At 34.5% G+C, this 23,208-nt stretch overlaps 1 protein-coding gene across 4 annotated transcripts in view; it reads left to right on the top strand.

Annotated features, from left to right (window-relative positions):
* Positions 1 to 23,208, top strand: part of Mgat4c (MGAT4 family member C) — a 481,385-nt gene that overhangs the window by 89,916 nt on the left and 368,261 nt on the right. For 2 of the 4 annotated variants that reach the window (XM_075954472.1, XM_075954474.1), the window contains exon 2: positions 20,197 to 20,228. The exons of the other annotated variants lie outside the window; for them this stretch is intronic. The gene's annotated coding sequence lies outside the window, so the exon portion shown is untranslated. The remainder of the gene's footprint in view (positions 1 to 20,196; positions 20,229 to 23,208) is intronic. 4 annotated transcript variants of the gene reach the window in all.

The raw sequence follows: 23,208 nt of genomic DNA, 5'->3' as shown, positions 1-23,208 counted from the left end.
GGTGTCCTGCTGCATGACTGTTTGCTCACCTTTTTAGTCCCCTCAGTGTTGAAGCCAGCTGTGTTTCAGAGTTCCATTGAAAATGCAAGAGGATAGGCAGGTTTGTGGGCAGGGTGGGGCTAGTAATTTGGGAGGAGCCTCTGAATGGGGTTGGATTTTGGGGGAGCCTACGCACAGGAAACTCCCTGCTTTCTGGCTAGAAAAAGTGAGAGAATTGGGGGAGGAGACCGGAGTTTTGTCCTCCTGTGGAGATCCTCGAGAGTGGTGTGTTCCACCGCATGGATTGTTGGCTCAGTACTGGAGCAAGCTGTGTTTCAAAGTCCCACCAAGGTTGCGACCTATTTTGTATTCTTCAGGAGTGCTTTTATCACTTATTCTCCAGACTGCTAATAATCTAACTCACTACAATTCCTGTTTCTACACATAAAGTTTACTACACACAAATCCCATAGAGTTTTTTCTCTTGGTTGAAGCTGGACAACATTTAAAAGGAAGACAACCAAAATTGTCCCTCTAATTTCATCTCTATCTAGTTAATTTTTTTCTTTGCTTGTTTTTCTTCATGTTGGAAAAACTAAATGAAGTTGGTCTGCAGCAGTTCATGTCTTTCCTGTAGCATTTTACAACGATAACCGCAGCCTGAAAGGTTCTTTTTCCATAAACCTTGTATATAAACAAAGATTACCTAAACATCAAGCAAGCATTGGAGAGGATAAAGCCTGAAAACTGTGAAAGCATTTTATCTCATGAGGAAAGGCTATCCATGGTATTAAACAGAATAGAGGATGATTTTTAAAGGTGGTTATTTTACTGAAGATTGGCCAAGTTATATACTGAATAAAATCAACTCCAAGCCTCAGAGGTTGGTTACAATAATTGTGCAATTATTGTTGGTACTTTTGGCAGTCACAGATCACAGCATGATCTGGATTACCAGAGACAACCCATACAGACCATTATCTTAAAAGAGATCTAAATAGGAAAATATCTGTATTCAGAGGCTATGTGATGTGCTTAAAATGTCTCCCTGCAAATTTGTATCGCTGCTGTTCATATGCCATTGAACAAAGCCGTTCAGACAGAGCAGTAATAAGGCCAGTGATTAGGGAATGTCTCATCCTTCTGGCAGAACGCATAGCTGTGGACACAAGTGCACTCTACCATGGGATGTGAAGAAAACTTGAGAAACTGGCATCTGATCCGACACAGCTGAAGACCTGAAAGAAGTAAAGAAGACAGTTGTGGGCTATCTAGGGGCAGATCATTCTTATTAGGCACATAATGACGACTTCTGCTCTTTTGTTCTAAGTGGGAACACTGTAAGTGCAGAGAAAATGATTCTTTTAATAGTAATTCTCTTGACAGTAATTGCTGTGATATGTCTTGCCGGGTATAGTTAGCAAGTGAAGAAAATGAATCAGACAAATCTTCTAATAATTATTATTCAGGCAAATGATGAATCAAATAGGCAAGAGGATAAGAATATCCTCAGACACCTTTTCTCTTCAAACTTAATGGTAGTTTGTACTTTAAGCAATATTTCCTCAAAGTATGATTTTTGTGAAACACTTCATCAGATCTAAATTTTTCCCATTGAGAAATTATTTTCAAACTACAGTTATTCAGTTAATTGCTTCACAAATTTTTATTTATGAAGAGAATGAATTAGTATATCACATCACTATAAATTGAACGTTATTAAGAGTTGATAGGGAACAGCAAAATGTATTCTTGAAAATTATATTTTTCATTTGGGATAAACATTTTGTTGGGAATATAGGAATAAATTTCATCATTTAATAACTTGCAAACATTTAATTTAATTTAATTGCAAACATTTTCAAAGAAATAGAGTTTTCTTGAATACTAAAATAAGCAGTATTATTGAATCTATTGAAAACTTCAAAATATTTTCTCCAACTATTATAATAGTGTGTAATGTCTACAACTTGTTAAAATACTGTTTGTAGACTAAAGGTTTGTACTAGAAATATCAGCTATATTACTGTCAGGGCTATTAAAAGTCAATCCTTGGATATGGGTGTAAATGGAGAAGAGTTTGGGAGGAGAATCAACAAAATAACAGTATATATGAAATTATTGAAAGGAAACTCGTATTTTCTATGATAATTTTCTTATAATTTTGACCTTTTATGGAATCTTCTATTCCCTCAAAATACAACCTGTTTATGGTTTCCTCTTTCTACTCGTCCAAATTCCACCCCTTATCTCCTCCCACAAAAACCAAACTTTTTCTGTCTGTTATTAGAGAAAAAAAAACAAGTATCTTATCAATAATAATAAAATAAAATACATAATGAGATAAAATAAAAAATCAGAATTACACAAAACAAACCAAAAAGAAAGAAAGAAAGAAAAGAAAAAAAGGATAAAAAGAGCCCAAAAGGAGGCACCAAAAAAACAGAGATCCACTTGTTCCTAAGCTTAAGAATTCTATAAAATGATAAAAAACAATAGCCATAATATATACTAAAAAAACCCTTTCAGGTAAAAAGAGAGAAGATTAAAAAAATAGCAATAAAATAACATAAACATAAAACTTAAGACACGATTTAAAATACGAAAGGAAACAAGGGCCTCTAATGTTGTCTTTGAGTTTGCTTTCTGTTGCCCATCTACTGCTTACCATGCAGCATACCCTTAAGAGTAGTTTGTTTCCCCAGTCAAACTCCCCTGGACAAAACGCATTTCTCATTGACAAGTGGGTAAGACTTCAGGGATAACGATGCGGCATGAGTTCACTTCTTTCAGCTCCAAGACCCATTTGACGCATACATGTGCAGGCCCTGTGCACATTGCCTCAGTTTTAAGAATTTTGATTTTGTTGATTCAGAGGGTGTTGTATGCTTGTTGTCCTCCATCCTCTCTGCCTCTTCTACTTTCTGCCTCTTCTTTGCTGCATGCCTTCCCTAGACCTGAGAGGACATATTTGATGGTGACAACCCATTAGGACTGAGTGTTCAAAGTCTCGTCCTTTCTGCACAATGTTGTGGGTTTCTGGCTTTGTTTCCCATCTGTTACAGAAAGGTACTTTTCTGATGATGGCTGAGCAAATAAATGGTCTAAATGTATAGCAAAATAACATTAGAAGTCATTTTATTGCTATGTTGGTTTCCATTTTGTTTTGATCTTTTACCAAGAGTATTGGTTTTGAACTTTGGTCCCTGGGCTATCTAGTCTCAGATTCTTGGTCACCTAAGCAGTTTCAAATATGAATTCCAACTTGTAGAGTGGTCTTTATATCAAATAAGGTATTGCTTGTTTGCTTACTTAAGATCTATGTCATTATATTTGTGTATCTTCCAGATGGAACATTAATGCAAATAAAGGGTAAATGGATGTGTTCTTGTTTATATTTCTCTGTTGTTAATATGCAGAGTGCCTTCCTGTACAGAAAACTCTAGAATGCAAAGGTAAAGCTCTGTGTTCACAACAACTTGATACTTCCATTTTCAATAAGTTGTGTAGGTCTGGCCATTAGTTTGTGCAGAGCATCTTTTGGTTTTGGAAATATTTTGGGTTTATTGAGAATACCTATTGGATCCTTGTGGCCAAATTTTATTAACTTAACACAGTCTCAGAGCCAGAAGCTTAATTTTCTGATCAAGGTTTGCTAGTAGGGGCTCTTTCTATTCCATTATTTCTCAATTTATTTAAGATGACCTTCATATTTGTGAATATATGAAGCTTCTGCTGTATTCAGTTCCCATAGTACCCTTCAAATGGCACTAAATAATAACTGCATCTCCCCAGAGTGGTTTTTTCATCACCCTCTCCCCTCTTCCCCCCAACTTGATCTTCTTGTTCCAGCTTCTCCAACCATCCATAAATATTGATTAATTTTTCTTTTCTACTGATGTCTTTCAGTATACCCTCTGTTTTTCTACAGATTGTAGCTTGCTTATCATTGACTGTTGGGAGCTGTGAACCCCCAGATCCTGAATTTCTTGTAAACAACTTGTTTTCCTCTGCTCTGAGACAGCCTGCAGCTCCTGACCCTCAGGAGTTCCTGATGGCAGAGTAGTGTTTTCTGGTGTGTTTGGATGGGGAGTGGCTAGCAGTTAGGATCTCTATTTAAGCAGCGATTGGTACACAATAAGGGGCATTCCTGTTTCAAGGATGACCCGTGTCTCTGTCTGTGTGTCGCTGTGTTTAAATCTTTAGGCTCTTGCCCAGTTCATGAATGGTTTGGTGATGCATAGAGATCAGACAGGCGTGGTGCGCCGCAATTAACTTAACGACTAATGTCCACCTATCAGCAAACAGACACCATATTTGTTTTTTCGAGTCTCAGATACTGTACTCATGATGATTTTTTTTATTTTTCCCTCCATTTACCTGAAAATTTCATGATTTTATTTTCAACCACTGAATAATGCAAGTGCATAACATTATTTCTATTATTTCTATTGATTGGTATCTAGGGTGTTTCCAGTTTCTGAATATAACAAGTAGAGAAACAATAAACATGGTCGTGCAAATGTCTCTATAGTAGGATAAGGCATTTTTTGGATATATGTTCAAGGATGGTATAACTGTCTTGAGATATATTATTTTCCATCTTCCTGAGAAACCGGTATTCTTTTTTTCATAATGGTTGTACAAGTTTGCACTCCCATCAGCAATGAGTGTTCCACTTACCTTGCATCCTCACCAGCCGGAGCTGTTACTTGTGTTTTTCATCTTAGCCATTCTGAAAGGTGTAAAATGAAATATAAAAGTGGATTTGATTTGCATTTCCCTGTGGGTAAGGATGCTGAAAATTTCTTTAGGTGTTTCTCAACCATTTGAGATTCCTTGATGGAGAATTCTGTTTAGATTTGTATACCCTATTTTTATTGGTTTATTTTTTTCCTGATACCTAATTTTTTGGGTTCTTCATATTTTTTTGAATATTTGCCATTATCAGATGTGTAGCTGATAAAATATTTCTATTCTGTTAGCCTCTGTTTCATCTGAATGACAGTGTCCTTTGTTGCTCAGAAGTTTCTCAGTTTCAGTTTCATGAGCTCCAATTTATTAATCATTGACCTTAGTGCTGGTACTAATGGTGTTCTCTGCAGAAGGATTTTTTCCTGGGTCAATGAGTTCACAATTATCCCCCCACTTTTTCTTCTATTAGGTTATGTTTATCTAGTTTTTACTGAGATCTTTGATCCGTTTGGAGCTGAAATTTGTGCAGGGTAATAAGTATAGATCTATTTGCGTTTTTCTACATGCAAATATCCAGTTTGACCAGCATCATTTCTTGAAGATGCTGTGGTTATATTTTCAGTGTATATTCCTGGCTACTTTATTAAAAAAAAGAAAAAGTTGTCCATAAGTTTTTCTGTCTTCAGTTAGATACTATTGACTATCATGTCTTTCTTTCTTTCTTTCTTTCTTTCTTTCTTTCTTTCTTTCTTTCTTTCTTCCTTTGTTTCCTTCTTTCCTTCTTTCTTTCTTTCATTATTTCTTCCTTTGTTTCCCCCTTTCCTTCCTTCCTTCTTTCTTTCTTTCTTTCTTTCTTTCTTTCTTTCTTTCTTTCTTTCTTTCTTTCTTTCTTTCTTTCTTTCTGGGATAGTGATACTCGAGCAGTTTTTATTGCTTAGGATTGTTTTAGCTACAATGGTTTTGGTTTTTTGTTGTCATTGTTTTTTTTCTATGCTTCCATATGAATCTGAAATTGCTTTTTAATGGGGATTATATTGAATCTGTACATAACTTTTGGCTGGATTACCATTTCTTCAATATTTGTCCTATTGATTCATAAGCAGGCGAATATTTTCCTTCTGAAAGCTTCTTCAATTTCTTTGTTAAAAGTCTTTAAGATTTATTTTATAAGCCTTTTACTTGCTTGGCTATAGTTATCCAAGATATTTTAAGTTACTTCAGGATATTGTGAAAGGTATTGCTTCTCTGAATTCTTTATCAATCTGTAATTTTAGTAAAGGAGGTTTGAGGTTTGCTGATATTTGTGAATTAAGTTTGCATTCAGGTACTTTGCAAAAAGCATATTTTTTCTATGCTAATTTTATAAAACTCATGAAAATAATCTTGAGTACATTGTTCATTTGTTGATATTATTACAAAATATTTCAACAGTTGTTGTTAAAGTATTATACAACTTCTTAGTATTTAAATAGTTTTAAGACTATTCTCTGAAATCATTCAATTAACGTAGTAATGTATAAATAATCATCATACCAATTGATTTTATTAAACTTATACTTGCTCTCCATAGGAATTGTGTGTTTGTGTGTGGTATATACATACAAGTGTAAATGTTCCTGTGTTGGCAGATGCACATGGACATTATATTGTGCCTCTGTGGAGGCCACAGATATAATCTCAATGTTTCCCTCTGTTGCAGTCCATCTTAAATTTTAAGACACACTCTATCACCGAACCTATAGATGACCATTTCAGTTAGAGTGCCTGCCAAGATAGATGCTGAGACCTGCTTGTCTCTATTTCCCCAGCCATTTGGTGACAGCTGCACATTGTCAAATATACATGAATGCTGGAGAGCCATACTCAAGTCAATGACAAGTGCCTTCCCCAGCAGCCCATCTTTTCAGTCCCATCAACCTTTCAGTTTTATTCTGTTTGATTAGCTAGGGATGCCAAAAACTTCTGGAACTAAAGTTTTGTAGGTTCTTAAGCATGATCTTACTTATAAAAATGATAATCAGGTGGGTTTCTCATAACATAATTCTGGAATTTTCTTTCTCCATCATTTCTTTTTCTGTCTCTTTCAGCTAAGTTCATTTCTCCTTATTATTTCTTCTCCTACTATATAAACCATTTCAACATATTTAAATCTGGCTGTGGTGATTACATGCTATCAAACATTGTATGAGCCGAACAGTGACATGAGGAAAAGACTATTGCTTTCTGCAGAATGTGCTATTTCTTTTAGTTCCAAGTTTCATCCTTTTGTCTCATACAGATTCCTTCTACTCATTCCCAGCATATTAAAATGCTCAAAATTCATCTTAATTTATTTTTTGCACCCTGTCATACCTATACCCTCATATATCATAGGATTTTAAATAAACATGCAGCAGAAGATAAAGGAAATAAAACAGAAATCATCTTTCCACTGAAAAGGAAATTTGACATTACTTTGAATTCATATTATGCTCGGAAACATTGCATAGATCAAAATATGATCAAATCAAGGTTTGTAAAAACAGGAACCTTGTGCATACATTAAAATAGCCTAAAATTAAAACAAACTAAAACTACAAATGGAAATTGTATGTAGTTCTAATGTTTTCCTTGAGTTTCTGTCTCATGAAAAAGACTAATTAATTAGGAAGGTGTTAATTAAATCTGGAGAATTGAATTTGAAATGCAAAGACACGTTTGGCTCAGAGTATATTTATATGAGTATGAAGAGATCTGTGTGTCCATTACTCATCGTAATCACAAGGATGCCATGAGTGTTCAAATTGATCATCACCCTTTTTAAAATTTAATTTCATGATGTTACAAAAATTCTTCTTTTTCTTCCTGTAGATCCAAATGTGTTGGATGTGTGTGCATGTCTGTTTCTGGACATTATAAAATCACTTGCCTTTAGCTCAGGTTTTCTAGGAAATTTCACCAAGTTTCTGTATAAAAAATAATTACTAGAAATAACAAGAAGTATCTTACCAATTGACACAAATGAGAATTGGAACAGAATTCAGGTTCCACTCTACTCAATTGTGTTTTTCTGCCATATTCTTTTCTAAACTTCTCAATTATACTGTCGGTAATACAAGAGTACACCTCCTTCACATCATTATCCAAGAGTAACTGACAGTGATGGAATTTCAAGTAAGCAGCGTCACTATCGACCGTGCTCTTTTAACCCTTCTTTTTAAGAATGTGAAAGGAGAATGTGGAAAGGCAGGACTAAAGTAGATCACCTAACGTTTTACCTATGGAGCTACAACTGTTTCTACTAAAGCATCAGGTTTAAGGTGGATCTGATAAGTTTGATTGGACAAATGAATTCTCTTTCATCGAATTTGACATCTAAGTAATGGGACTGAAGTTAAATTGTGCTGTACCAATTCTGAGAAGATGGACAGGCGGAAGAGGAGGAACCTACTGAAGATGCAAAGATTCCAAAGGCAAAAGGAAGTGTGAAAGGACTTATAGGCAGCCATTCTTTGTGATATCTGCATGGAAGATACAAATTAGTCTATATTATTGAAAAGTTGTCAGTTTGGAATGGAGTCTAACAAAAGTGGCATTGAAGAGAAATTAAGAACTGAAGTTTGTATGTCAAGTTAGAGTTTCCAAATTAAGTACACTGACATATTTATTACTTTCCATATTACAAAGAGATTATTCATCTATTAAATTTTTGTTTGATATATTAATAATTTTTGTTACAACAAAAACTTTCAAAATGCAGAAAAAGCTCAGGAACATATGAATGTAACATTATAAGGGGAAAATGCATAATGGCTAAGGTCATGCATCAAATCACACAGCTTTATAGCATTCGATAACAGTAATGGTCTCTATTCTAAGCTTTGTTCTCATAACTAAAGAGAAAAAAGGAATATTTGAAAAAGCCAGGGTTTATTTGAAGAGGTACTATTTGCTTTGTTTTGATTATGGCTCAAAGTAAAAATAAGTCTTTTTCTTTTATACATCTGAAGCTTAACAATAAAATTATACATTGAAATAAAATGACATATAGTTGCAGATACATAGATTATATATTTTCTCTTGTTTTATCACTTTTGATATATCTCCTGGCTCTCAAGTATTTGAAAAGAAAACTGATTTTCTTTGTTTCAGAAAACAAAACAAAACAAAAGAGAAAGCTCTCAAAGTTATTTCAATTGTTTCTAACTTTTTCATTAGACTCTTTTATCTATCTTTCTCACATTAGCCACAATTTGTAGACTTTGCTCTTCTTGTCTGATGCAATCAGAGTAAATGAAATGGAGAATCGAAAAGTCGATACCTTTCTAATCCAGGAAACACAACCTCATTCTTGCTTTCTCCAATTTCTTCTAAACCATAAGATCTTGTTCATCAGTGACTAAAACTGTGTTACAATAGTACTTTAAGTGCATAGACAAACCCCTCATCATGTTCTAAGTTTTTCTTTTCTCATTATAGAATAAAATACAAGTAATTCTAATTATATATAATTGGACTGGTTTTACATTTCTCATTTTAGTTATATTAATGGAATTGATTTTACTTTATTATCAAAACATATTTTTACTAAAATAGAAATCACAGTAATGCTATCTATAACAAAAAAACTTTGCAAAGGCAATGATGGTATTTAAAATTAATGAGGTATTTCATTTGATAATTAGACACATTAGCATGGTTGCTTTTCTAAGCAATTTTATGTCTATTTACATATGTTCAAGCATGCACACACATATACTTGTCCTGAATAAAATATTTGAATGATGGAAAAATATTTCAAATCAAGGTGATGAAATCTCTGTTTTAGTTTCTTCTGCCAACTTATATTTTCTAAATTTATTTTGTCTTAGTGGAAAAATATAGAAATGGACCAAACCAGGTGTTGCTTGGTAGTAAGCCTCGTTATTCATCAAGTATTATTACTTCCCTTATGCTTGTACTAGTCTTCCTTACCCAAGTATAGTGGTTAAGATGTTTTAAGCACAATTAAAAACCATGAATTTTGTCTCTAAACTACTTCATTCTTGGATGCAGTTCACAGGAAGTAAGTCTATCAATGACTTGACAATGTATTTTTTGATTGTTTCATACATTATTCAATGAACTATAATAATGAATTCCACATTTATCCTACTCTAATTCTTAACATATCTCCCAAAAATGTTCGCTTAAACATTGTGCCCATTTCTATTGCTGGATAGCGCAGTAGGTCTGGTAATTGCAGTCCGTATGTGCATATCTCTGCAACAACTCATTGGACTATTGGAAAACTACTAATGGCCGTATACTCAAAAACTTATGCTTTCCGCCCCTGGAATAACTATTAACTCTCAATAGTTCTCAGCAAAATGTGGAGCTTGGGAAATACCTGGCCACCTGTGCCCTCACAGTGGCACCCTTGGTATGGGGAGGTCTTACGTGCAGGTAACTACAGTTGCTATGAGTTTATGAGTTCAATAGTCATACGATGTCAGAAGACATTATTTCCCAGCACTTCTCCCCATACTTTCCTTTACTTCTTTTCCTCCTCTTCAGTAGCATTCCCATAGCTTTGGTAGTTGTGGATTGAGGGACTATAAAAAAATGATAACTATAATAAAGCTTCAGGGCTAAGGTCTCAGTCTCTTATTCTCAACAGATTGAACAGTTGTGATTATCTGAACTGATGATTGCACACCAAAGAAAGAAGCTTCTGCAACCATGGGTGAAAGAAGCTCTTGTCCATGGACATAAACAAACATGTTTAGGAGACAATTTGAAACACGGCTATGTAGTAAAATAGCAATAGTGCATTCTATTGAAGGAACACAGCCATGGGCTTCTGAGCAGGCTTTTAGACCAGACATGGAATATCACCCTGTGAAAAAGATCTCAAATCCAATAGGAAAGCAGTTACTCAATAATAGTCAGAGTGGACAATTGCTGTAAAATTTTTGGGGAAAAATAGTGTATTGATGTTTAAAATTTTAAAGTTTTAAGTGTTGAGGATGTAGTTCAGTTGGTAAATTGATTGCTACTTATGCATAAGGACCGGAGTTCCATTCCCAGGAGGTGGTGAGCGAGCACTTATAAAGCACTTAATGCTGGGGAGGAAGAGACAAAGCACTCCCTAGGGACCACTCGCCTGTACACTCAGGAATCGCCAGGTCTCAGTGTGAAATCCTCTCTCAACACACAAGCTGAATGGTTCCCAAGGTTGTGCTATGGCCTCCATCAGCGTATGTACATACATTCATAAGTATACACTCATACACACAAAAAAAACAGAATATTACCATAATGACTTTGTCCTTCCAGAAAATCTTGTTGTAGACATTCAAGGGACAAATGCGTTTTAAATATCTTTGCAATTGCAGGACTGTGTGAAGGATTGTTTTTGCTTGTCAATTATCAGTATGTATTCAGATGAGTTTATGTATGATAAGAATATACTACGATATGTAAAATATGAAGAAATTAAATACAGTAAATACAGTGTGACCCAAGGAGAAATATTTTTCAGATAGTTTATTACTACATGTCTATATGAAGTTTTATATTATTCATCTAATATCTACACACACACACTCAGTTCTCCTCTCTGGAATTAGGTTTTAGAACCAGGTATTGAATATTTAATATCCAAATATTACATTTGGCCATTAACTTAGCTGTCACTGATTCCAAAAGGACAATATATATTGGCATTCTTAAGAACATGGAGATCCACTTATTCATTTTCTCTGATCACATTCTAAACTCACAGATGAAAAAAACCATGATTTTCCATATAGGATGAGGAATTCATTCTCAAGATATGTGGCCCAACTACATCTGAGTAGTTGTGCTGACGTTTGAGTGTAGCTATTTTATCTAAGAAGGTAATATCTGGTATTTCCAGGAACTAATTACAAATAAGATCCATATCTATCACCATGCACAGATAACTTTTTAATTGAATAGACATTGTCACATAAGATACTATAAATTACCCTTTTCTACTGACATTAAGTTATCCAAAGTCTAAAACCTTCATGATATAACTGTATACAGGTATGTTAGATTATATTCCCCTACTCTCATTACTTATATTAAAATTTAGATTTGAATTCAGTCTGTATTTATATCTCTTTTTCTGATTGTGATCAGTTTGAAAAGTGACTTTTTCTTTGGAAGAGGTGACACTGTTGCTGTAAAATGAGTGATACTAATCAATAACAATATTATTTATTAAGCCTTCTAAAAATATTTGAAATACATCAGAAGTTATCAAGCATAACATACAGAGTAGTATAGCTCATCGGGTGACTTTATTATCTTCAGCCTCCCTCACCTGCTCACTACAATCCAATGCTACTAAGGAAATATTTTTCTTAAGTTTTATTTGATTTATGGTATATATTTTATTTTACTATATGCACTAAACAACCTTTATGATTTTATTAAGTGATAACTGTATCATCATTGTCATCATCAACATTTTCTTTTTTTCAATGCAGGGTTTATCTGTGTAATAGCCTTGGCTATCGTCAAACTCACTTTGTAGACCAGGTTGGCTTTGAACTCAGAGATCCACCTTCTTTTCCTCCTAAGTGCTGGGATTAAAAGTGTGTGCTACCACCCTGGACTTGTTTTATTATTATTATTTGTAACTCAATAACAGCACTTACCCATTATTTGGTAGATGATACTGTGTGGCAGTGCTAAAATGGTAGACGTCCTTGTAGGAGATGCAACATTTTAGCTTCTTTGACCCTCCACCCATATCCTAGGAATACAAGACGTCTTATTAGGCTAGAAATATGTATGTGTGAGGCTGTTTTTTAAAAACAACACTGGCCCTCTTGTGTACTGAAAGTAATAATCAACTAATATAAAAGATTTCATTTTCACGTATATATGCATGTATTTATATGATGTGTGTGTGAGAGAGAGAGAGCGAAAGAGAGAGAGAGAGAGAGAGAGAGAGAGAGAGAGAGAGAGAGAGAGAGAGAGAGAGAGAAGATGACATGATCATTATGTGACGGAACAAGGTAAAGAGTTTGCTCCCAATTTCCAACATTTGGGTTCTACTGGTGAAATTCAGGCTTAAGGGCAAGGACCTTCATCCACTGAATCATCTCATAGTCCCAATCCTTAATTCTTCCTAGTAATTATATCTACTAAAAAAGGATAATGTTTGATACGAATGGCAGAATTTTAGTCTTAAAATTATACAAATTATCATAGAATTAAATGTTACATGTATTTTATGAACAAAAGATTTCTTTGAAAGCATTAATGGCAAAACTGACAACTGGGGTTTAAATCATGTGGTGTTGGGCTATTTTTTTTTGGCTTTCTGAAATTTGGTTGGGAATATGTCTTACATGTGATTTTCCTTGCATATATATAAAACAGAAAATAATGAACCTGGCACCATTTAACCTAACACTTTTTTTTCCTCAGTGTTCCACACAGAAGTATATTATGCTTCTATAATAGATCTTAATAGCATAGACAGGCTGAAACTTCTTTCTCAGGTAGACAGCACATGCAATGTATTATCACCTAACACATCTTACTGTTACATATAATTAGAATGTTAAATGCCAGCAAGTCTGCTTTGTAAGTTATAGCTAATGTGCCTCTTACCCGAGCTACGTACCTGCTGAGCAGCCTTCATATTTAAAAAACTGCTTTCCAGGCTGCCTATGCCCTCAAGGAGAAGATGGGCTCAAGTAATGACACTATTGGAACTGCACATAATCAGCTCCTATAAAAACATCTAGTCCTGATTCCAATTATGTTAATTCACTGCTGTGGGAACTGTACATTTCAATCACCAGAAGGTTCGGTGCCTTTCAGAAGCCCCTTGGCAGCACACATGTAGTCCCCTTGAAAGTATTTAGCAAATCCCTCTGTGTTGCATGAGGGTTTAAAGCCATTGTAAGCCAATCCTTTTACATTGACAAATTCCTCTTAAGTCAATGAGAGCTTTGCACAGGCTGGAGATGGAGGGTTTTGCTTCCTTAGTTCATTCTCCAAAAGAATCTCAGATAATATATAATAATACAGGCATCTATTCTCCACTTCCACAGTCACGAGAGGGCGAGAGGATTATAACTCAAAGTAAAACAACAGTTTAAATCTGAGCCATCTGATTCCAGTATCGTAGAAATGCTAGTGAGACTTTTATCTTCATGCATTTTGCATTTGAATATGTCACGGTTGCAGTCTCCTGTGCCTGATAGAACTCTCAGGCCACAGTAGATGTGGAAGTGTGAAAAAAAAATGCAATGCAGTTTTCTTTACCAATAAAGTTCCTTTGGTGACTAACAGGTTGACTTTTCTTTTCTTTTCTTTTTTATTGAGAAAAAAAATTTCTGCTTCCTCCCAGCCTCCCATTTCCCTCCCCCTCCTCCCGCCCTTCTTCCCCTTCCCCCACTCCTCTCCCCCTCCATCTCCAGTCCAAAGAACAATCAGGGTTCCCTGCCCTTGGTGGAAAGTCCAAGGTCATCCCCCCTCTGTCCATGTCTAGGAAGGTGAACATCCAAACTGGCTAGGCTCCCACAAAGCCAGAACATGAAGTAGGATCAAAACCCAGTGCCATTGTCCTTGGCTTCTCATCAGCCCTCATTGTCTTCCATGTTCAGAGAGTCTGGTTTTATCCCATGCTTTTTCAGTCACAGTCCAGCTGGCCTTGGTGAGCTCCCAATAGATCAGCACCACTGTCTCAGTGGGTGGGTGCACCCCTCGTGGTCCTGACTTCCTTGCTCATGTTCTCCCTCCTCTGCTCCTCATTGGGACCTTGGGAGCTCAGTCTGGTGCTCCAGTGTGGGTCTCTGTCTCTATCTCCATCCATCGCCAGATGAAGGTTCTATGGTGATATGCAAGATATTCGTCAGTATTGCTATAGGATAGGGTCATTTCAGGTTCCCTATCCTCAGTTGCCCAAGGAACTAACTGGGGCATCCTCTAGTATCGAACTCTATTAATGTACAGCACAATTTCATGTAACCACCCAGAAGGAATGTTCACGCTCTCCCTGTGGAGTTATGATCTTAGCCACAATGTGAACCCACTCTTTGATACATTTCTTTGTTGTAGACCACTGGTTTCTCTCCTAATAGTTACTATTCCCCCTTCCAAACATGAAACCCTCTATTAACAACTAATAGACCAAGGCTCTCAGAGAAAATCTACTCAGTAAAGAGCAGTTATTGTAAAACATATTCTGTCCCGGAAAACTATATTAAAGTTCATAACTCCAAAATCATAAGTTGATTAGGAATTGTGGTCTGTAGCAGTTAGCAGACCTTGATTTTTTTTCAATTTTCCAGACAGATGGTGCATTTCAGGAGACAGGGTCTGACCAATTTTGTCCTCCTGACTTAGAAGTAACTGTAAGGTTTTAATATCATTAAAAAATTCCAATTTGTAAAATACTGCATACATTTTCAATTTATAAAATATTATAGGGTCTTGAAAAACTTGTCCTAAAATATTAGAAGTACAAGTTTTTTTGTGAAAACTATTTAGGTCTGTACTCTATTTTTTATTGGATTATTTGCTCTTTATGATCAGTTTCTTGAGTTCTTTGCATATTTTGGAGATCAGACTTCTGTTTGATTTGGGGTTGGTGAAGATCTTTTCCCATTCTGTAGGCTGCCATTTTCTCTTGTTGACCTTGTCCCTTGATTTACAGAGATTTTCAGTTTCAGGAGGTCATATTTATTAATAGTTTTTCTCAGTGTTGTGCCACAGGGCTAACTTGAGGAAGTGGTTCCCTGTGCCAATGCATTCAAGTGTACCTCCCACTTTCTCTTCTATGAGGTTCAGTGTGTTTGGCTTTATATTGAGGTCTTTGGTCCATTTGGACTTCAGTTTTCTGCATGGTGATAGATGTAGATCTATTTTCATTCTTCTACATATTGATATCCAGTTATGCCAGCACCATTTCTTAAATATGCTTTCTTTTTTTTCCATTTGATATTTTTTGCTTCTTTGTCAAAAATTGGGTACTCATAGGTTTGTGGATTAATAGTTGGGCCTTCTATTTGGTTCCATTGGTCCACCTATTATGCCAATACCAGGCTTATTTCAGTACTGTAGCTCTGTAGTAGAGTTTGAAGTCAGAGATTGTGATGCTTCCAGAAGTTCTTTTATTGTGCAGGATTGTTTGGGCTATCCTGTTTTTTGTTTTTGTTTTTGATTTGCTTTTCCATATGAAGTTGAGTACTATTTTTAGAGGTCTGTGAATAAATTTGCTGGGGTTTTGATGGAAATTGCATTGAATCTGTAGATTGCTTTTGGTAAGATTGCCATTTTTACTATGTTAATTCTACCTACACAAGAGCCTGAGATATGTATCCACTTTCTGGTGTCTTCTTCAATCTCTTTCTTCAAAGATTTAAAGTTCTTGTCATACATGTATTCCACTTGTTTGGCTAGAGTTACTCTAAGATATTTTTTTGCTATTTGTGGCTATTGTGAAGGGTGATGTTTCTCTGATTTCTTTCTCAGCCCATTTATCTAATGTGTAAAGGAGGACCACTGATTTTTTTTTTGAGTTAATCTTCTATCCTGCTTTATTACTGAAAGTGTTTATGAGTTGAAGTTCCTTGATAAAATTTTTGGGGTTGCATAGATAAAATATCATATCATCAACAAATAGTGAGAGTTTGACTTCTTTTCTGATTTGTATCTGGTTTCTTTATGTTGTCTTATTGCTCTAGTTAGCAACTCAAGAACTATATTGAATAGATATGGAGAGAGTGGACAATCTTGTCTTGTTCCTGATTTCAGTGGGATGGCTGTGAGTTTCTCTCCATTTAGTTTGGTGTTGGCTGTTGACTTGCTGTATATTGCCATTATTATGTTTAGGTAAGCTCCTTGTATCCCTGCTCTCTCCCAAGGCAACTCTGATACTAAAAAAAACATCAAATGGGGATGGCTCACTTACAGTTTCAGAAGTTTACTCCATTATCATTGCTGGAGGTCCCAGACTTGGGTGCAACTGGACCCACAGAATTTCTGGTTCAGGTGTACTCCCTTGGAGGTCCCAGACGCACACCTCGACCAACAGAGGTCTCTGACTCTGGCCTACCGCCTCAGTGGTTGCTCCCCTTTACCTGCTCCTGTGAAGTTTGATGTCACTGCCTCAGTCCTGTTTCTGGAAATGTCCTTGGTCTCTATTTGCTCCTGCTCCCGTGGTGTTCGCTGTTTCATGAATGCTCGCACGTAACCCAAGGTTTTCACAGACTATTAGGACCTCCTCTTTCTTGACTTTCATTCTAAGACATAGAGGTCTCTGCTTAAATTAGCCATCTTTACACGGATAATTTCCATTAGATATTTCAGAATTTGTCTTAAGAAGGCTCCATCGAAACTTGCTACAAGAAGAATTCCTTTAAATAAAGCATAAAGCAATGTTGTAACCTTCATAAAGTGCATAGAAAAATTATAAGAAAGAATGGTCTTTAAATACAATAATTTCGCTATTTCTTATCATATAACGTTTCTGAGGATGGATGATCATTACTAAAACTAATGCAGAAATGAATGTTTCACATTTGGTATCAAAGTATGTGCTATGATTGAGTTAATGCATTATTTTAATGTCTGAATGCTATAACAAATTAGGACAATTTTGGAGGTTTAAAGATATTACATCCTAGAACATGAGACACTTAAATAAATAGAAGTCATGAATTAGAGAGAAAACATGGGGCACACATTGAAAATAATGGAGGTGGGTATTGGAAGGGGATATAATATAACTGTATTTCAGTTTCATTAGATTATTATTCAAAAGGAATAAAGACAAAATACCGTCTTATTCCTAGTGAAATTTAGTATGTGCACTTCTGGTATGGACTCCCAGTGCTGTAAATGAAGACAGGTATTCTGAGACTCATCCCATTAGGGTTTTAACCCAAGACGGAATACTGAGGCCACATGAGTTCATCCATGCCATGTGTTTTCCCATAGGTCATATGTCTAGATAGCATCACATTTTAAAATAGAACTCTCACAAATGAGTTTGTGGGGTTGCAAACTGTATACAGAAGTGGTTAAAGACCAGCTTAAAGGTAAACAGACGTATTATTACTTTTTTAGCTAATCCTCATATAAGGTTACCAGAAATTTCTAATTATGAAGTATTTGTCAAATAAATATTGATTTATTTTCATGTGACAGACTTATCTTCATAGTTATTTTTCATACAGTCAGTTGCTCAATTTTCATTCCATCTGCCTACCTTTGGTATGGTCTTTTTCATCTTACTATCAGCTATGCGTTATTTTGATTCCATTGAAAAAGAAAAGATAAATGGATCAAAATCTAGTAATTGTCAAGATAATAGTCTAATAAATTTCAGCAATCATAATAGAAAAAGATAGGATAAAAATAATTTATGGTAGTGTATTTTTTCCAAAATCATAAAAAATATTGGTAAAAAGGTCATATTACTTAGATGGAAAAAAAATCAAGAGAAAGCAAAAAGGTTCTATTGTAATGACAAGGTTAATTTTTTTCTTCTCCTCATATTTGGAAACTGGATTAATTATGCACAGTATTAATAATGATATTATATACTCATACAATTATTTGTATTATTAATATCAATATTGCTTAAGGCAATGAGAGATTGCATGATTTTTTCTCAGAGAGACACTCATAAAATTGTACTCTGTAAACACAAAAAAGTTTCAAAATAATTAAATTGGCAAAAGTCCAGATTTTCTGATTATATTAGTCTGTATCAAAATGATGTGCTTCTACAATGCTAAAATATTAACACTGTTCAGAAAAGTTATGAAATTAGAATGTTCAAATGATCATTTGATTACCACATTAAACTCAATAAAGGTATTGTTTCTCCATGATAGCTTAAGGCTTTTACATTTCCAAACTAAATTCATATACTTGTAAATAAGAAAAATTGAGAAGCTCTTTCTTGACCTTAGTAGCATCTACTTTTGTTCAATAGCACCTGGAATTCTGAGTTTATTCAATTTATATTCATCCACTGATCATAATTTATTGAACAAACCATAGATTATTAATGTGTACAAGGAGTGTAGAGCAATAATTTATTGCCAGTATGAATAAGTAGGAATCTACCAGATTTAGATAAACAAAAAGTGAATGTAGTTGTGAGTACATAACCTGAGTTTTCAAACTAATACAGAAGACGCTTAGGGGAAGAAATGTAAATTTAGCGTACATGATGTTTATAAAAGTTTGTCACTGAACTACTTAAATTTTATACAGTAAAATTTGATCTCACTACATAGTATTTACTTTCTAAAGTGAAATTCCCTTCATTATTCTGTATAATTGCATGTGCTATTTGTACACATGTCAATCTCTTTATGCTATAATCACAGAGCAAAGAGAGTGAAACAGGCTAAAAACAGCGTATCCCTTGTTAATTGTGCCAAATATGATTTTTTTGACTTCTAGAAAGCATACTAATTAAAGATAGCAATAGACTTAATTTAAAATTGGATATAGAAGTAACACAACTTAAAAACCAACCTCCACTGATTGGAATCTTTTGCAATAGTGTCCGTGGATTTTAGTAGTATAGATCATAATATGTTTGATTTTCCCTAATGCATTTTTGACTCATTTTAAATTAAAAAAAATGAACTGAGGTTTCCTGAAACAATGAAAAGAGTCAGTTAAATGTTTGGGTTACTTCCCTGCTTTATATAAAACCACCTAAGTTGTATTGTATTGTGCTGGGAGACCATCAAAAATGGTACTGGAAGAATGTAATTACAATACCAATCTGTATATCTGAGAGATCTCCAATGACCAGGAGGAAAATATAAATATATTAGTCTGTTGAACAAGAGCGATATTTTATGGTGGAATTGATCCCTAATCAATAAAACTGGGTAGAATACACTCACTACATTGACTATCAAACAGGAATTCTTTTTTGGGGGAACATTTTATAATTTCAAAACATTACTGAAGGACAGGGAACACATAAATTTTTCCCATATTTGCATGAAATGAATTGCTAGAATACCACTAAATAGTGCTCCTTTGAACCTTTTGATATTATTACATTTTATTTTTGAAAACAAGGGTAAAAGATGACTGTTGTCAAAAAGAACAAAGTGTAAAAATGTATCTGCCACATAGATTCATCACAGGATTAATAATATTACAAATAAATCCTGCTTTTATCAACAAATTTTTGTGGGAAATATTTTTGTATTTTCTACTGTTACCATATTTGAAATTCTTGTAAGATTTTACAGTGTGAAGAAACAAGGTGGTAAAGTGCATAATCCCAAAAGTTATTGGCAATATTTTATTTACTGCGTACTGAATACTCTTCACAATCTTTAACTGATCTAAAACAGGAGAGTAACTTTTACCATGACTGTTTCCTTCATAAAGATCCCACATGATATGCAGATGTTTTAAACTATCAGATTATGAGACTATAACAAAATATATTTAATGTTGCCTATAATCTCAGTCTTAAATAAACTAATGCATGAGTGACATTAGTAAAACCAAATTTTAATTTTTCAGAGTTCTGATGTCTCCTGGATTCAAGAGTAGAGGTAAGCATGGCTGAAGATGCTCACTCATTCAATTAGTTGGCTTTATTGGTTTTTATAAACTCTATGTTTGCTAGGTCACATATGCTTAATGCATTTATCAGCTGTGAACACAAAGTATATGAAATGTGTTACATTATACCCATGTTGTTAATTTTAGAGAAATTGACATAAAGAATTGCATATGAATATTATTTGTTATGTTGGATCTTTGTACTTACATTAAGTTATAATACACAGAAGAATGCAGAATTCATAATGGTTCAGTTTAGTGATAGCAAATGCTTTCTCCTCTAACTACAGAATAATGAGAATGTAAAACGTCTCTACTGTCCAATGAATCATGTTCTCTTTTTTAAAAATTTGATCATAGTTTTTAGCAAAGCATATTGTGTTTTATTTTTGTATTGATTGACATATTTTTTCAGTCAGGAAATTTCTCAGTAGCTCAGGCCAATAACTTTCATTCTCTATGACTGAATGTCCTGAGGAGTAGAATTACAGATCTGTGTGATCTTGTGTGTCTATGCATTTTAATGAAAGTAATAATTTATTTTTGTTTTTGCTAGTAGACATCACATTGGGAGATAACTTTCACTATATCTACTATTCAATTGTGTCATTATTAATGAAGATGTATATTCTGCATCTGCCAAATTTAAGGATACATGAAAAATACAATGAAATTTCCTAGCTCTGTTCTTGGCCTGTACATGTACATTATTCTGTTGCCTTGTGATCAGAAAAATCAGTAGAGTCTCGTGTACACATGTACATAGGCTAATTTACATGCTTATTGCATTTTTCAAAGTCATAGCATAAAAGTAAGTTTCCACCACAAAATAGATGAAGTATCAGTGATCTACATTTTTATACTTTCTATCATTATCCCTTATAATTCGATGCATTTGAATTTTATTAAGTAGTTATTATTAGACACTCAGTTTAATTTTCTAAGAATGAATTGTCAGTTTCCATTGTGATAGACTATTTATAAATACATGCTCGAGTCTCTCTGATATTGTTTAAAGAGATTCTTCTTCACATCTGTTTACTATCGTTACTGATTGGTGACATATTACTGGTTTCTGCCAAATGTGAGATAATATCAGTGCTCACTGATAAAGTGAGAAATGATTAGAGTTCATAATAATCTCTTACCAATCAGTCTTTTGGACCACCAACCAGCTCTTATATCATGACACAGAGACTTATTATTAGTTTTAAATGCACAACCTAGATTAGACATATTTCTGGCTAGTTATTTTAACTTAAATTAACCTGTTTTTCTTTTTCTAACTTTTGCCTTGGTTCTTATTATCTTTCCTTGCTTTCTTTTCTCTATATTTGGGTGGGTGATGACTGCCTTGCTTCTGGTCCAGATATCCCCACCCCTTGTTCTTTCCTCCCTTCTCCTCTAGTGCTTTTTTCTTTTCTTCTGGATCCTAGATTATTCCTCCTATTTATCCACTTCTATTTCTGTCAGTACTGCCTATCCTCCTTCTGCCTAGCTTTTTGCCATTTAGCATTTTATTAGACCAATCAGATGTCTTAGGTAGGCAAGATGAAACAGATGCAACACATCTTTGCATAATTAAACACACATCCTTAATTCATTAAACAAATGCAGAATAAACAGAAGTAACACACCTTTACACAGTTAAAGTAATATTCTGCAGCATAAAGAAATATAACCTATCTTTGCCCAGTTAAAATAATATTCTGCAAAATACCAGAGCCCATGTAATCTTGAGGGGAAAGTAACAGGTTCCCTTCAAGGTATGGTGTTAATAGAGTGTGATTTTCAATGCAGCTTGTGTATTGAATTTATTTTCACTTCAAAATATTTTTTGTTACTTTGCTCTTTGTTGTGTTTTCTTTTGTCCTGTCTCCTATATTGGTCTGAAATATATGTTTGTCGTAGCATTAATTCCTCACTATGTGGGTTTTAATTACCCACTATATTTTTTTCCTTTTTAAATATACTACTACTTTTCTAACAAGCATACATGTTTTTAAATTACATGTATGCTACAACTATGTGCTTTCTTTTCTCTTTGTCATTCTTTCTGTGATCTAAATAAAATCTTACTAGTTATCTGCCTTGACTGATCAAAGTTAATTAAAAAAATGCTTTTTAGCTAAATGCAGGAAAAATATTTCCAAATTACCTGGACCAAATATAGAGGCTCAGTTGTTAAAAGAGCAAATACAGCTCTTGCAGAGGACCCATCTTCAGTCCCCGACATCCACAATGGGTGGCTCACAAGCAATTATAACATAGCCTCAGGAGCATCAAGAGCACTTGGCCACTGTGGGTACCTTCATTCAAATGCATATGTGTGCACACACATACATGTGTGCAGGGATTCAAATAAAAAAGAAAACATGGGAATGTATAAAACAATCAAGGTATATTGATGGATGTTTTTGTCCCACCAGGTCCTTTAGTTGTTCAGTTCCGTAGAAACACACAGAGATCTATTTTAATTATAAACTGGTTGGCTTATTAGCTCAGGATTCTTATCAACTCTTATAACTTATATTAGTCCATAATTCATGTCTATGTTAGCCATGTGGCTTAGTACCTTTTTTAGCAAGGCAGTAACATCTTTCTTACTCTGTGTCTGGCTTGTTCTGTATTGGGTGATGACTGCAGACTGATTCTTTCCTTTTCCCAGGACTTTTCTGTTCTCATTGTTTCATCTTTACTTCCTACCTACTTTCCCCACCTATACATCCTGCCTGACTCCAGGTTAATCAGTGTTTTATTAAACAAGTAAATGAAACAAATCTTTACAGAGTGAAATCATTGTCCCACAGCAAAGTGATTTTTATTTTCATACATTATCTAACCTAAACATTTTTATTATTTAAATGATAATTAATCTTTGTCTGACATAGTTGCCTCCAAATTTTATATTATTCCACATTCTAAGACAGGTTATATATTTTTTCTTTCCTTAAACCAAATATTCTATAT

Source organism: Microtus pennsylvanicus, chromosome 20, assembly GCF_037038515.1.
Source record: "Microtus pennsylvanicus isolate mMicPen1 chromosome 20, mMicPen1.hap1, whole genome shotgun sequence".
Lineage (NCBI taxonomy): Eukaryota > Metazoa > Chordata > Mammalia > Rodentia > Cricetidae > Microtus > Microtus pennsylvanicus.
Note: the sequence above shows the minus strand (reverse complement) of the source record. Positions and strands in the feature narration are given on the sequence as shown.